A 17,022-nucleotide genomic window follows, 5' to 3' on the forward strand; every position below is an offset into this window, starting at 1 on the left:
ATATTAATAAATCTGCGGCCAACAATGACCATCACCAAGAACTGAGATTGTTGGCTGACATTATTTGCTAGGATTGTTGGAGGATATGGAGGAGGTATTCAGATGCCGACCGGCAAGTAAGTATAGACGGTTGACCCACTGAGTAGGCACATGCGAGGGTTATTGCAGAGGCCGCCGCATCCACCCGCAGGGTGGGGGAGGCTCAAGGGCCGGCGCCATAACCCACGCGGTGCCAACAGGGGGATGGAACTGGTCCTGGGCGCCCCGAAGCGGCCCAGGACCAGCGGAAACGGGGTGCGCACCAGCCACCCCGACAGGAAGTGACCTTGTGACCTTGGCGCCCATGGGGGGCGACCAATGGCCAACCTTGCTACCTTTGAACCCCCCAATCAAAGGGGGTTCACCTGAAGCCCTCAGGGGGCTCAAGGGGATTTAAGCACCGCCGCTCCCCAACCAGAAGCACAATGTCTTCGAAGGAGCTGGGAGAGCGGCGCGACAACTACATCGTTTGAAGCCCACCCACCCACACCTGAGGAACAGCAGAGTCGCAGTGCTGGACAGTGGGGAAGGCGTTGGCGGAAATCCTACAATCGTTGGCTAACCAAACACACCGGTGGGCGGTGTGTAGGAGGAGGGCCACTCACTTTTCAATGCCGCACGGCAGGGTGACGTGGCCGCACAAAGGAGGGGAGGAAAAGACGGAGACGGCACTCGCGGCCCAGACCCGGCCGGACGGCAGGGCTCAAATGGTAGCGAGCTGGGGACCTAACTCCAGGCAAAGAAGCTCCCCTCCATGACACCCAAAAAGGGGTGTGGCCAACCAACTACCGGAACACCAAGAGACTGATTAAGAACTGGTTGTACACAAGTGCCATTTACGAACTGATGGGTGCACGAGAGACAGACACCTGTACCAGGGGAAGGTGTCATAAACTGTAATGTGATGTGCATGATTTATGGTTAAAGTTCGCAAATGAAGATTGTACAACCAGTATGTTATTAATATTGTTATTAATAATCATTATTGATATTAATAAATCTGCGGCCAACAATGACCATCATCAAGAACTGAGATTGTTGGCTGACATTATTTGCTAGGATTGTTGGAGGATATGGAGGAGGTATTCAGATGCCGACCGGCAAGTAAGTATAGACGGTTGACCCACTGAGTAGGCACATGCGAGGGTTATTGAAGCCTGCCGGCTCTCGCATTGAATTCCTGATTTAATCCGAATTCAAAAACAGAGTAGGGCATGATTTTCCATCATTGTGTCAAAATTAACATCGCTTTGTAAAGAACTCTGCTAGAGCCTTGTGGTAGTAGGTCACATTTCTTTCCTTTATTTCTATGCTTATCTGTAATGCTTATCTGTATATTGTTAGCTCATTTGTAGAATATGGTTGTGTCATATTTAGAATCACATGATGTAACTTAGAATTATTGGGGTTTTCTTTCTTGAAAGAAGACGGTTGGATCTGGAGGAGTTGGGATGTTTGCCTTGCTGTTCCTGTGGGTCTATGGTTTATGAATTAAAATAAACTATACCTAAACCACATCTTCGAATGATGTCCATCTTTATATTGGCGACGAGGGAAATTTGAACAAGACCCACTGGATAATTCGGCGAATTGAAATTTTCGGACTCTTCACTTTCATTACGAACCGAAAATCAAGCCCAAGACTCTTCTATGATTTTTGATTTCATTTTTTACAGTCTTCGACTGACATTTCTACTGAATTCAAGGCACTGAACTTTAATTTTACCTTATTTAAGCTGTTTTGTAGCCTGGATAAATCTGTTATTTTAACTGCGCCTCGGAGTTCCAGCGCGTGATGCTTCACTGCCGAGTCTGCTCCACGTCATTCCCTTTTCCTGTTGTGCGTTTCAGCGTTGGGCTTCAGTGACCTCAGAGCGTGGCTACGTTGTGACTGCCATTTTAGCTGAGATTCCCTGCGCTCCAGTGACATCACCACGCACCTACGTTAGAGCGGCCATTTTATGATCATTCCTGTGCGTATTTTCATTACGCTTACTTGCCGCTACGTATCGTTTCACTTCAGGAAAGCTGGTGAGATTTCTCATTTAAAAAAACAAAACAATATTAACTAACAGCACAACATCAGTGATGCGCACACTTTCATTTCTGATTATTTCATCAAAGCCATTCTGTGCAAGCGCATTTTCAGTGGTGCGCACACTTTAATACTTTATTATTTCATCTAAGTCATCTTCTCAATTGCAGTTCAACGTCAGTGATGCACACACTTTCAAAAGCATTCCTCTGCAAGCGTATTTTCAGTGGTGCGCACACTTATATTTGCTGAGTCTTTTCATTCAAAAGACATTCCACGTTGAAAGCTCATACATAATCCTTATTTCTAAAAGTGCATTTTCATTTTGATATACTTTGAGCTTTTCTGCTTATTTACCTTGTTCTTTTCTTTGTTCAGCTCTTCATTGATGTGCATATTTTAAACTTGCGCATTTGAAATTATATTCATTTCTGGAAAGCTTTTAGTCATTTGTCTTTGACATTTCTTCATTTCTTTATTCATTTAGAATCTAGACATGGCTAATGCGCAAATTTGTAATCAACCCACAGTTTTTCTACAAATTCCAGGTAAGCCTAAATTGGAATGAAAGTAGTGGTTTGAAAGTTTTGAAAATTACATTGTAGCTATTGACGGTTCCAAATTTTCTCCGGAGAGATTAAAGGCCATCTTATTCAGTTTTTTGGGTTCTGCTGCTATTGAAATTTTCAAGAACTTAATTCCTATTGCACCACCTAGTGCTGGTGGTGAAGGATGGAATGTTTACAAAGAAGCTGTAGCCAGACTTGAGAAACAATTTCAAGATGAGCCTAATGTTCTTATTGAAAGACATGCTTTTCATAAAAGGAAGCAATTTCCTGATGAGACCAATGAAGAATATGTTGCTGCCTTAAGAGTCTTAGCTGCTAATTGCGACTATGGTGCTACTGTTGATTATTGTATTAGGGATCAATTAATTTTTGAATGTGAATCTAAAAAAGTTCAGGAAAGACTTTTAGCTTGTCGCAATCCGACACTAAGTGAGGCTGTTGATTTAGCCAAAGGAATTGAGAGATCCATTTTATCTTCTAAAGTCATTTCTGCTGAAAGTTCTAAAACTTTTAATTCATCTGCTGTTTCACCTGTTTGTGCAGTCCAATTTCCGAACAAAGGGAAGACCGGTTTTAAACAAGTTCCTAATAATAATAATACATTTTCCTGTTACAGGTGTGGTTCCAAAACACATTTAGCCAATAATGCCAACTGTCCTGCTATTAAAAAAAAATGTGTTACTTGTGGTAAAGTTGGCCATTTTTCTTCTGTTTGCCATGCACCTATAAAACTTTCTAATTCTTCAATTTCAGTTGTTAACAATATTGATGTTGTTGAAGAAGATTTGCAGAACATGTTATTAGCGATCTATGACAATATTTTTGAATATTCTGTGAACAACATCAATCTATATTTTAAGGCACCTTTGGGCATTGTGTTAGTTGGTGATATTTCTTTTCAAGCTACGGCTGATTCGGGCTCACCGATTACCATTTTGTCTAATGTGTTTTTCAAGGAAAATTGGAAAAATGTAAATCTCCGTAAATCTGACATTAATCCTAAAGCTTTTGGTAACTTTGACATTTCCATGTTAGGTTACTTTGAAGATTCATTAGAATTTGAATCCAGAATTTTTTTTACCAAGATTCACATTGCCATCGATGGAAAGAACATAGTTGGGTGGTTTGATTTAGGTAGGCTGGGTGTAATTTTATGTCCTGGTTCTGAACGCTCTCTGCAACTTAGAGATTTTGATGTTAACAATGTTTACATGGACAAATATAGTCTAGAGATGATTCTCAAAAGACATTCAAATGTTTTTAAAAATGTTGTTGGTCAAGTTAAAGGCTATATGCATAAAATTAAGTTAAAGAAAAATGCAACTCCTATTCAACATAAGGTACGCATGGTTCCACTTGGCATGCGTGAGAAATTGAAAGTCCATCTTGATACTTTATGTTCTGAAGGCATCATTGAGTCAACTGATAGTTCTGAATGGGTGTCGGCTATTGTTTTGGCACTCAAAAAGAATCAAGATTTGAGGCTATGTGTGGATTTGAGGTCTCCTAATAAGAATATTGTTGTTAATACACACCCTTTACCCCGCATTCAGGATATGTTGTCAGCTGTGAATGGTGCCAATTTTTTTCTATTATTTACCTCAAATCTGCCTATCATCAGGTGCTTCTCGACGAATCTTTTAAGGATCTTACCACTTTTATTACACCTTTTGGATTGTATAGATTCTTAAGGATGCCATTTGGTTTGGCATCATCTGCCAGCGTGTTTCAGAAACTTATTGAGAATTTGTTTCATGGCATTTCTGGTGTTCAGTCATTCCAGGATGATATTTTAATTTTTGCTGAAACATGTGATCAGCACAATGTTATTCTCAATAAGGTTCTTGGCATTCTTGGTTCTAAAGGCATGACTGTCAGCAAGGAGAAGTGCACATTTTTAGTTGAAGAACTAAATTATTTAGGACACAGAATCACGGCTGATGGCATTTTTCCTAAAGAAGATTTAGTCAATACTCTGGATAAAATTAGTACACCCAAAGACAGAGATTCCTTGCGTTCTTTCTTAGGTTAGGGAGAGTACTATTCGAGATTCGTGAAAGGATATGCGCTAGTTGTAGAACCCCTCAGACAGTTACTTAAAAAGGGTGTTCAATTTACTTGGTGCAAAATTCATGATGAGGCTTTTGTCAATTTCAAAAAACTTATTTCCAAAGCACCTGGTCTTAAGACTTTTGATCCCCAGGGTAAATCCTTTGTTACTGTGGACGCGAGTACAATTGGTCTTGGTGCTGTTTTTACTCAAATTGTGGATGGTAGAAAAAGAGTAATTTTGTTCATTTCAAGGGCAATTCGTGGTGCTGAGAAGCACTATAGTACCATTGAAAAGGAGGCTTTAGCCTGTGTTTGGGCTGTTGAAAAGTTCAAAAGTGTTTTGTGGGGTAGGCCTTTTGTTCTTGTTACTGATCATAAACCGCTTGTTTTCATTATGGATGGTGTCAGGAGTGGTAAAGCGTCATCCAGACTTGGTAGGTTGATTGCTAGATTACAAGAATACAACTTTGAGACACAACATATCCCTGGTGGTAAATATTTTACTGCTGATTGTTTGTCTAGGCTTCCTCCCTTTGAAGAAGATAATAATGAGATTTGAGATAAGCATGAATGTGTTGTAGCTCTGGTCCATGCTGTGAGTTGTTTTGAGTTGAGCATTTCTGAGAAAGATTGGATTGAAGCTATGGACAAGGATTTGGTGCTTAATAAAGTCAAGGAATTTGTTGGTGAAGGTTGGCCTCCCATTAGGAATTTGGAAGATAGTTTGAGGAGTTTTGCCAAGATTGCTGATGAACTCAGTATTGACGGGAATATTTTGTAACGTCAAGATTTGTTTATTCCTCCTGAAGGTTTGAGAAACAAACTCATCAAGCTTGCTCATGCTGGTCATCCAGGTATTTCTGGTACCAAAAGGATTCTCAAGAACTTTTATTGGTGGCCTGGCATGGATGCTGGTATTGAGAAGGTAATTGATAATTGTTCTGTTTGTGTTAGGGCTGATAAGCATTGGAAGGTTTCGACTCAACCTTTATCTCTTAGAGAAGGTGCTGTTGGTCCTTGGGATAACATTTCTATTGACTTTTCTGGTCCCTTTGAATGTTTGGGTAGGGAATAGAAATTTTCTATTGTGGTGATAGATAATTTTTCAAAGTGGATTTATTACACTTTTGTGGAACATCCCAATACCGATGCTGTCATTGACTTTTTGGATTTCGTTTTCAGTTTGGAAGGTGCCCCCAATCTCATTTTATCCGAGAATGGGGTGCAATTTGTTTCCAGGAAAATGAAATGTTTTTTGGAAAAATTTGGCGTAGAGTCTGAGACCACTCCTTTATATTGTCCCAGGGCCAATGGTCAAGTTGAGAGGGCCAATAGGTTTATTAAGAAGGGGATTCAGGCTGCTTTAGAGAGCAAATTGGATGTTTTACAATTTTTGAAAGAGAAACTGTGGAGTTACCACGTTACTCCAAATTCCTCTACTGGTTTGTCCCCTTATTTACTTATGAGAGGTAGACATGCTAAGTCTGTTTTAAGACCTAACTTTGTTAAGAGTGTTAGGCGTGATGTCAACATGCAAAGTATTATTGGTGAAGTCAAACAGAACATTTATGAGTCTCGCATTGCTGGCAAAATTTATCATGATGCCTCCCTTAAGTCCAAAGATAAGATCATCAAGGTTGGTGATTGGGTTCGTGTTTTACCTGCTTTGTCTAGCAAGGGTTCTTCTAAGTTTTCCAATCCTTTTCAGGTTGAAAAAGTAACTGATTCTGCTGTTTTTCTAGCTGAGAAGGGTTGGTGGAGCAAGGGTTCAGTTATTCTTCCTAACGGTTGGATCTGGAGGAGATGGGATGTTTGCCTTGCTGTTCCTGTGGGTCTATGGTTTATGAATTAAAATAAACTATACTTAAACCACATCTTCAACTGATGTCCATCTTTATAAGCCTTTCAGCTAATTTACATTTGGTGAACAATTTGAGAGTGTGCTTGCGGTTTAAGCATTGTGGCCTCATTTGCATATTTTCCGAATTACTTGTTTAGAGAGTAATTATTTGGTCATTTCTTGTTTATTTTGGACTCGTAGTTCATTAGAATTAGAACTACTTTGTTTTCTGTTTTTGTGGCAAGTTGAAAGTGGCAAGGTTAACTCTCCAGTTAAGCAGGGAAACATTCAAAGCAATAATTGAAGAGAATTAATCTGCATGCATATTTATTTAAACATCATCTTTAGATTAGGCCATTGTGTGCTAAGGTAATAACGCTTGGTCTATGGAGAGAGGAACTAATTCCATGTTTTGAGCATTTATTAGTCAGAAGCTTATGACCAAGAGCGTTGCTTAAATTGATATTTGAAAAGAATTAAGGATTAATAGTATTCCTCATTTTGTGATTTAACACATGTTTGCTGTGTACTAACTTTTCCTTTTTAGATCTCCTTCCCTGCTGTTCCCTTCCTAAAATCCCTTTCCCCCCGCTTGATCACTTCAACCCTCTGTACATCTAAGAACCAGAGTTGAAGGTATCGAGAGGTGAGCCATTGTGTCGTCGCAACAGACCATGAGGAAGCCTACTTCTGACAGATTGTAAGTGAAACCCCAAAACAATGTCACCCATAGATACAAGGAGAAAAGTACCAGCTGTCACTCCAGTGGCAGAAAATTCTACTGGATTTTCAATAGAAGACTTAGAACAATGGGCAAAAAGACTAGAGAGGAAGAACACTCTACTGAAAACTATAGATGTAAGCAAGTTGAGAGTGGATTTGGAAGAAATTATTATTGGTACACTAAGTCCAGACAGATTAGATTCATATTGAGATGAAGAGTTGTTTTTTTGTGCAAAACTATAACCTGGAGAGTAAAAAATCTTCATGAGAAGACAGTGGAAGCAGCTTTAGAATTTGGAATAGATGTAGAAAAGTCTAAAATATTATAAAAACCCTATAGATCAGAATTCACCAAGAAGGATTTGGAGCGTTTGAATGCGCCCAGAAGGAGATCACAAAGAAAAGAATTATTACACATTTTGAAGAAATGGGGAGATATGAGAGAGATGAAGCAGCAACAAAGGAAATGTCTACATTTCCGTTAATACAGTCAGAAAAGGTTGAAAGAATGTGTCCAATGAGAGAAGTTCCTGGTGGTGGATAAGTTCATGTTCCATGGAGTAGACAGGATATTTTGTCTTTTACAAATGACTTCCCTAGGTTTGAGAGAAAAAACAATTGAATGGTACAAGCAGGTAAAGAGATTTGTGAAGGTTTCAAAGGTGTTGTTAAAGGATTTGGATGGTCTGTTTGATATAGTGGTACCAACGGATTTCTGGACCAAATGTAAAATTACAGTTGATTGGCAAACTGAAGAATATCCTAGAGACACAAAGACAGGTGTGCCTTCAGAGGACGTAATGAAGCAATATCAACAAGTGATTACTTTCCTGAAAGGGAAAATTCCCCCTAAAGAAACAGATTGGGTTAAGTTAGACAGAACAACTAAAGAACCAAAGGAGTCAGTGCTTGCATACTATGAAAGATTGTTACAGGTGTTTAAGCTGTATAGTGGATTTGAGAATAATGGTGATGAAGATATGGGACATGTTGTATATAGTTTGTGTATGGATTAAAACAGGAGATTAGTAGGATGATTCAGCAGCATATAGTTTGTCGGGAAAGTAAGCAGATTGATGACATTTTAAAATATGTGAAGTATTGCAGTGATGACATTGATGACATTGATGCAAAGCACAAAAAGCTAAAAGAGAAAATGATATGGGAACAAGTAAAATTGGAGGAACACCAGGAGGCAACTTCTGATTCTCAAAATGATAACAAGATGAATCGGCAGAACCAGAATAGTCAGATGTCAAAGGGAAATAAGGGAAAAGGATGAAGGAGTAGAGAAGAAGCGCAAAATAAACTCGCCTGTCATGGATGAGGAAGGATTGGACATTGGAAGAATGAGTGTAGAAATATTCAACAGAATAATGGGGTAATTGAAATTTGAAATCCATAGATGAAGAATGAGGGGGTTGTGAGCCAGCAGCAACAGCAACAGGTAGTTACTCCTCAGTTGCAGATGACACAAGCCCCTATGCCCAACAATGTGAACACTCTGGTACAGCGATACAGTGTGAACACCGGGTTTTGTGGAGAAGATGGTAAGAATACACAGATGCTTCAGCAATATTGGATGCAAAGTAATAACAGTGATTCAGAGATGTACCAATGATGGTGCCTGAGGGGGGAGGAAGAGTGCTTGCTTGGCGCATCTTTGGCGGTAGATAAGTCAGGTCCATTTGTTAATGGAAAGGTTGAAGGAAATGACATCACTTTTCTAGTGGATACTGGCGCAACCCGTTCTACTGTAAGAGCAGCAGAAATTCCAAACCTACCCCTCTTGGGAGAAACTATCGAAGTTGTAGGAGTCTCAAATAAACAGATTAGGACCCCAGTCACCAAACCAATGGAAGTACACATTGGTAATTTCAAAGACCTGAATCGGTTTGTGGTGTGTGATTCAAGTCCAGTAAATTTGTTAGGTAGGGACTTATTTTGTAGGATGAACTGTACCATTTTCTGTACACCAGATGGTATTGCTTTCCAAGCACCTGATGAAGATTTTTTTTTTCTTTTTTTTAGTGTATCTTATATAGCGCACGGCTACCCCAACAGGGTGTCCTGGCGCTTGCATTGGGAACCCATCCTGGCTTTTCCCTGTGAGATAACCCGTACTGGGCATCCCCAAGGTGAAAGCGAGGCATCCCGCCGCGGGGGGCCGTAGTGGAGATTAAGCAAGCTATTGCCCAGAGTTGCAGAGTGTGAACCAGTGATTCGAGTAGGCACCGAAGTGAGAATTATCGAGTCCGTGGACACTTGGGCTCAGACCCTGCCGCGTCGGGAATTGAACCCTGGTCCCGGGTCCGACCTCAGCTTCTGGGTATGCCTCCTCTAACCATTGAGCCACACTTTAGCTTTTAAGATGATGCTAGAAAAACAGGAAACAGAAGTGGATGAGATGTTTTTACTCCTTTCTGAAAATAATTTGCCTAATTAATTGAAAACAACAGTGAGGTCAGATGTGTGGGATTTCAGAGGAAAATAAATTGGTTTAACTGCAAAAGTAGACCCAATTAAAATTGTGGTGAAAGAAGGTGCGATATATCCAAATACACCACAGTGCAGAATGAGTCCTTAAGTGAAGGCAGGAGTTGCCCCAGTAATTGATCAAATGATTGAACGGGGTATTCTAAAAGAAATATTGAGAAGTCCTTGTAATTCACCCATCATGGGAATTAAAAAGCCTAGTGGGAAATATAGAATAGTGCAAAATTTGAGTAAAGTCAATAAAATAGTAGTACCCTGTGTTCCAGTAGTACCAAATCCAGCAGTGATTCTTTATCAGATACAGTGGGATGCCAATTGGTACTCTGTGATTAATTTGTGCAAAACATTCTTTTCAGTTCCTCTGCACCCGTAGAGCCAATATCTTTTTGCTTTACGGTTTGAGACCGTGTTTTGGCATGGTGCCGAGTTCCTCAAGGGTACACAGACAAACCCTCGATTTTCAAACAGATTCTGGAAAAATGTTTAGAGACTTTGATTATGCCAGGAAATTTGGTTTTGGTTCAGTACATTGATTATGGAAAGGGGCGACCAATCGGTCCCCCCAAACGTATGGTGGAGTACCCTGATCCCCCCGGGAAGCCATCTTGGGCGGGAGGCGAGTCTCGGCTGGTATGCCCGAAGCGGCGTAGCCGGGGCGCGCTTTTTCCCGCCCTAGAGTGGGTTGTCCTAGACACCGAAGCCACCAGCCACACCCCCGGAGGCGGGCGGAGGCGGGTTTACGCCCGCCAGAAGAAGGATATAAGGAGCGACAAGCCAAGGTAGCATCCTCATGTTCCTGTGCTCTGAAGCTGCACCTCCCCGCTGCACGTGAGCTCGAGACGGAACGAAGAGCCAATTTTGAGCGTTGTAATTTTGTCTTTGTTCTTTCAGACATCATCGTTGGAGAATGCCGGGCAAGAAGGCCGGAAAGCGGGTCGGTACCGATCAGATGCTCCGCATGCTCGTAAAAGACATGGCCGTGATGAAGAAGCAGATGGCGGCAATGAACGGTGTAGGGGGCCCTAAGCGAGTCGTCGGACCAGCATTGCCGGGAGTAGTCCCCAACGGGAGAGGCAAGAGGCCCAAGAGGGGGGCAACTGGGGGAGAGGCCCCAGTTCCCGAGGCGCCGCCGGCGCTTCCCAATACACTGATTGAGGAGCCGGTCCCGGTTCCAAAGGAGGGGCATCCAATTCCCGTTGTAGTCACCCCTGTGAACGGGGAGGATATGCCTCCTGAGTTGGCTGCACAGCTGGCAGCGTGGTTGGGGAAAGATAGTGAGGGCACCACGGCAGATGACGCCAGGGCAGTAATGAGACAGTTGCGGCAATCAAGAGAGGCTGCAAAGGCACCATGTTCTTCTGTTCCCCCACAGGCTCCAGTGGGTGAAACCGCAGCGGGCACGAGTTCGGCAGCGACTACGGCTACAGCTTCTAATTTAGGTAAGCGGCCACTGTCGATTGCGGGGGAGGGGTCTGTACCCTCACGAAGGGAGAAAGTGGCCCAGCATATTCCGATTGAAGTCAAGGAAAAGATTTGGGCTGATAAGTATGTAAACATGTTTTCTTTGCTAACTGATCATTACGAGATCGAGCATGTGAAGGGTCAAAAAGAGTTTCTGCATCCGAGTGTTTGGCGCGCCAAGATGGCCGCCTTTAAGGTCGACGAAAACATAGGTAACTGGGGCAGAGCGTTTGGCATATTCACTTCAATTATGGGGGAACGAAGGCCTGAAATGTTGGCCGAGTTGCCCGTGTACCAGACACGTATTATGGAGTACTCTCAGTCATATGAGGGCAATCAGTGGTTTTGTTATGATAATGTCTTTCGGAAGGCCAAGGAGTACGACACATCTCTGACGTGGGATTGTTACGACTCCATTTCCTGGCAAAAGATGGAGAAATCAGGCATGTTAAAGGCACCATTGTCGGGGGGGAACGGGGGTGAGTCTTCCCGCCATTCATCTGGGGTGCCCTTTCGGGTGGGTGCAAGTAACGAGCATCACTCGAGGTCGAGTGGCAACACAGGCAAAAAAGGGATCTGCTGGAATTTTAACAGGGGGAAATGTACAAGGCCCCAAGGGTCATGCAAGTTTAGACACGACTGTGGGGTGTGTGGGCAGTCCTCTCATCCTGAGTCCATGTGCAGAGCCAAAACGGGTGATAACGGTGGTAGGGGAAGCGCCAAACAGGTCTGAAATAGTCCGAGGGGCGCCTTTACCTACCCCGGTTGATACCATGGCAATGATTCCTTGGCTCAATGAATACCCGGATCACGTCTCCGCTGGGGTGTTGCGAGACGGGTTTTCGTATGGTTTCCGCATCCCAGTGGGGAATTTTCAGGGTAAGGCACATTGTAGGAACCAACTGTCGGTCCTGCAGAATACGGCGGTGGTACAGGCAAAAATTGGGAAAGAGGTGGCCCGGGGCCGGGTTGCCGGACCTTTCGACATGCCAGCAGTTGCTAACTTTGTTTGTTCCCCCTTGGGAGTGGTCCCCAAGAAGGACCGGGTGAGTTTAGATTAATACATAACTTGTCAGCCCCGAGAGGTCTTTCAGTGAATGATGCGATAGACCCGGAGGTGTGTTCGGTGCGGTATGCATCTTTTGATGAGGCCGTCGCCATGTTGAATCGCCTGGGGCCCGGAGCGCTGATGGCCAAATCAGACATCGAGTCAGCGTTCCGTTTGCTCCAGGTACACCCAGACGATCAGCGTCTCCTAGGTTTTTCGTTTCAGAGTCGCTATTACATGGATAAATGTATGCCGATGGGATGCTCCATATCTTGTGCTTATTTTGAGAAATTCAGTTGTTTTCTGCAATGGGTTTTCACAAGAATTACGGTGTTTCAGCATGTTATGCATTATCTTGACGATTTTCTGTTCCTGGGGGCGGCCGGGGATCCGGAATGTGCACAGGCCTTAAAAGAATTTTGTAGTCTGATGAATCATTTCGGTATGCCATTGGCGCCAGGTAAGACAGTGGGGCCATCTACTTCGATCGAGTTTCTTGGAATAGAGCTCGATTCCGAAGAGGGTTGCTTCCGGTTGCCCAAAGAAAAGGTAATGAAATTCAGGGCCTCGCTTGAAACGTGTATTCGGGTGTCCAAGGGGAACTTGCATCAATTGCAGCAAACTGTGGGTCAGTTGAATTTTGCCCTTAGAGTTATGCCAATGGCCCGCCCTTTTTCCCGCTCGATTGCACAAGCCATGGTCGGTCTTAAAGAGGGACACCACCGCACGAGGCTCTCGGCAGAGATTCGCCAGGACATGCGCATTTGGTTGGCATTCCTGGCGGATTTCAATGGTCGGATTGTCTGGAACAAGCCGGCGGTGTCCTCCGAGGAGTTGGGGCTGTGGACGGATTCGGCGGGGAGTGTAGGCTTTGGCGCCATATTCGGTAATCACTGGTCGGCTCAAAAGTGGCCGTCATGGTGGCACGAGTGTGGGCTGACGAGTAAAATTGCTTTTCTTGAACTATTCCCCATTCTGGTGGCCCTAAAAACATGGCCTGAGGGGTTCCGAAATCACTCTGTGGTTTTCTGGTCTGATAACATGACCGTGGTCGAGTGTATCAATAGTCAGGCAGCACGATGCAAATGGATTCTGAGATTGCTCAAGGAAATTGTGTTACTATGTATGCAATTGAACGTGCTCTTTAAGGCAAGGCATGTGCCCGGCGTACTTAATCAGGCCGCTGATGTGCTTTCTCGTTTCCGTATGCAGGCCTTCTGGGGTTTTCTGCCCACAGCGGACCCGGTGGCGGCACCATTTCCCGAAGCTCTCTGGTCTCTCGGTGCCCCGAATTACAAAACCTCGTGGGAGAGAGTTTAGCACCCAGGACAAGGAAGGCATATGAAGGGGCGTTCCGTTCCTATTTGTCCTTTTTGGGTTCGGCTAGGGGGGAGCTTTGGGGTCAGGAAGAGTCTGTCGTAAAATTTTTGCTGTCTTTACATCAGACAGGCAAATCGGTAGCCACGGCCCAGAGGCATCGGGCCGCCATTTCCTTCATGGCGAGGGCTCATGGGATCCAGGACCCTACTGCATCTTTCGTAGTACGGAAAGCGCTGCGTGGGTGGCAACGCCTTGAGGGTCGCAAAGTAGATGAAAGGCACCCGATAGGTCTGGAGAGGTTGGCTCTGTTATTTTCCGTTCTCCCTGCGACTTGTTCATCTCAGTTTGAAACAGTGTTATTCCGGGCCGCTTTTGAATTAGCATTCCATGGGGCTATGCGGGTAAGCGAACTGGTGGCAAGGAACAAGCAGGATACGGGGGGGGACTGTGCCGAGAGCACGTTCTAGTTAAGGGGGATACGATGATTGTTTCGTTTCCCAGGTCCAAGACCGATCAGGGTGCGATCGGGGACAGTGTAGTAGTCCTTCGGATGCCCGGATCTCCCATGTGCCCCGTCGTATGCGTTGAGGAATATTTGGCGCAGAGGGCGGCATCATGGGGGGGGACTTTGTTGAGACACACTGATGCCACCCCACTAACGAGGTTTCAGTTCCAGCGGGTGCTTGCAATGGCAATTTCGGCCGCGGGCTTGAACCCGGGCGATTTTGGGACCCATTCCTTCCGGATAGGGGCTGCTACAGAGGCTACAGCCAGGGGTCTGAGTGTGGACAAAGTGAAACAACTGGGGCGTTGGTCCTCGAATTGTTACAAAAGGTATGTGCGGTTGCACATGTTGTGAAGCTGTAATCATGTACTCACGCTTCTTGTTTTTGTTTGGTTTACAGTTTCGCAAGCTTACGAGGCGGGGCGGACTGTGCAGTCGACCCGACACCTGGGAACTAGCGGTCAAAGATCACCGGCTGAGGAAAAAGTGGTGTGGGTTGTGGGCCACTCATACGTGAGGCGTGCCGCGGACGTATTCAAAGCAGGTGACATGATTCACATGGCTGGGGAATACGGGTACAGGGTGACCTTCTACGGAAGGGGCGGGCTCTGTATTGACCAGTTTCAACCTTTTCTCGAGGGTTTGTTAGCGCGGACAAGGTCACCGCCGTCTATAATCATAGTGCATCTTGGGGGCAATGATTTGGTGACCACTGGCAGACGACTACTTCTCGAGGCAATACTATCCACAGTAAGTTGGTTGGCGAGGAGGGTTCCAGGGTGCACGATTGCATGGTCCCATGTGATTCCACGAAAGGTGTGGCGGGGGCGAATTCTGTGTCTGCTATAAATCATTCAGTGAAGAAGGTAAATAACAAGTTGGCTAGACTGTTTCGTACAAGTGCATTGCATTCGATTCCTCATGGTTGTATTAGGGGGGACAGTATGTATCTAGAGGATGGGGTACATTTGTCTCGGGTGGGGAATTCTTTACTCATAGGAGACCTCGTAGCGTGGCTGAAGAGTTTACGGCATGACCTTTAGGTAGGAGTTTTTGTGGGGGGTCCGGATAGCCGGTCAACTATCCGGCCTGTGGCGGTAAGGTCATGATCGGCGAGCAGTAATTGGAAGATTCCTGTGGGGGGGGCGTCACCCATTACGGTTGGGAGCGCCCGGGGGGAGGTGGCCACTGGCCCCTCAACGGGGAGGCGGTCCCTTCTAAGTATGGGACGCCGAAAGGAAAGGGAAGGCGGTCAAGGCCCCTCCCTGGATAGGAGGGGCTACGGGCCCCTCCTGGGAATTTCCCGGGGCCAGGACATCTGCGACGGCAGATGTGGTAAGTTGTGTGGGGTGGGGAGGGGGGTCTACGCTACCTTCTAGACACATCACACGAGTCCTCAGACGACCATAAAATGGCGTCGAGTTAATTGGGGCCCCCGTCAAGACAAGGGAAATTGGTATGTGCACAGGAGGTACAGTCCGCTGTGCGGCCGCCCCTCACAACTGAGGGGGTAGTTCTGGTTTAGGGATCTGACACCGGTTACGACCTTGCCGTTGGCCCTTAACGTTAGGATGTACAATTTCAATTTAAGAATGTTTTTGTAGGATGTTAGTATCGGCTAGGAGAACCTTTGTATTAGAAATATGTTAAGGTCAGCCAAAACATCGTAATGTGGAAATGAAATTGTACATGATATGAAACTGTTATTTTAATGTTTTAACTTTTGTTTCATATTTTAATAAATACGGCCGGGAGGGTAACTCCCTCCCGCCTTCCAAAAGTTCAGAAAACGTTTCCGTATTCCCATTCTTGGGGATTTGTCTTGAGAGGGGGTGGCGGGTATCTCAGCCATATGGAAAGGGGCGACCAATCGGTCCCCCCGAACGTATGGTGGAGTACCCCGATCCCCCCGGGAAGCCATCTTGGGCGGGAGGCGAGTCTCGGCTGGTATGCCCGAAGCGGCGTAGCCGGGGCGGTCTTTTTCCCGCCCTAGAGTGGGTTGTCCTAGACACCGAAGCCGCCAGCCACACCCCCGGAGGCGGGCGGAGGCGGGTTTACGCCCGCCAGAAGAAGGATATAAGGAGCGACAAGCCAAGGTAGCATCCTCTTGTTCCTGTGCTCTGAAGCTGCACCTCCCCGCTGCACGTGAGCTCGAGACGGAACGAAGAGCCAATTTTGACCCACCCACCAGCCCCTGAAGACAGCAAGTGGTTTGAAATAAAGTTTTATGGTAAACGCAATTTTCTTACAGGTTGTTGATGAAAGTCGTGATTCATTATGCAATAAAGTGGATAATTCTTTACAGTATGTTTTATCAAATAAAGTTTGGCACCAGTGATTTATCAGTGATGTTTCGACAGTTCATACTTTGAGCATCTGTGTTTTTTAGTAATTAGTCTTTTAGTTTAATGTCGTATTTATTTTTTCGGTCGGGCGGTAAGGTCATGATCGGTGAGCAGTAATTGGAAGATCCCTATGGGGGGGGCGTCACCCATTACGGATGGGAGCGCCCGGGGGGAGGTGGCCATTGGCCCCTCAACGGGGAGGCGGTCCCTTCTAAGGATGGGACGCCGAAAGGAAAGGGAAGGCGGTCAAGGCCCCTCCCTGGATAGGAGGGGCTACGGGCCCCTCCTGGGAATTTCCCGGGGCCAGGACATCTGCGACGGCAGATGTGGTAAGTTGTGTGGGGTGGGGAGGGGGGTCTACGCTACCTTCTAGACACCTCACACGAGTCCTCAGACGACCATAAAATGGCGTCGAGTTAATTGGGGCCCCCGTCAAGACAAGGGAAATTGGTATGTGCACAGGAGGTACAGTCCGCTGTGCGGCCGCCCCTCATAACTGAGGGGGTAGTTCTGGTTTAGGGATCTGACACCGGTTACGACCTTGCCGTTGGCCCTTAACGTTAGGATGTACAATTTCAATTTAAGAATG

Source organism: Lissotriton vulgaris, chromosome 11 (genome assembly GCF_964263255.1).
Source record: "Lissotriton vulgaris chromosome 11, aLisVul1.2, whole genome shotgun sequence".
In the NCBI taxonomy this organism is placed as follows: domain Eukaryota; kingdom Metazoa; phylum Chordata; class Amphibia; order Caudata; family Salamandridae; genus Lissotriton; species Lissotriton vulgaris.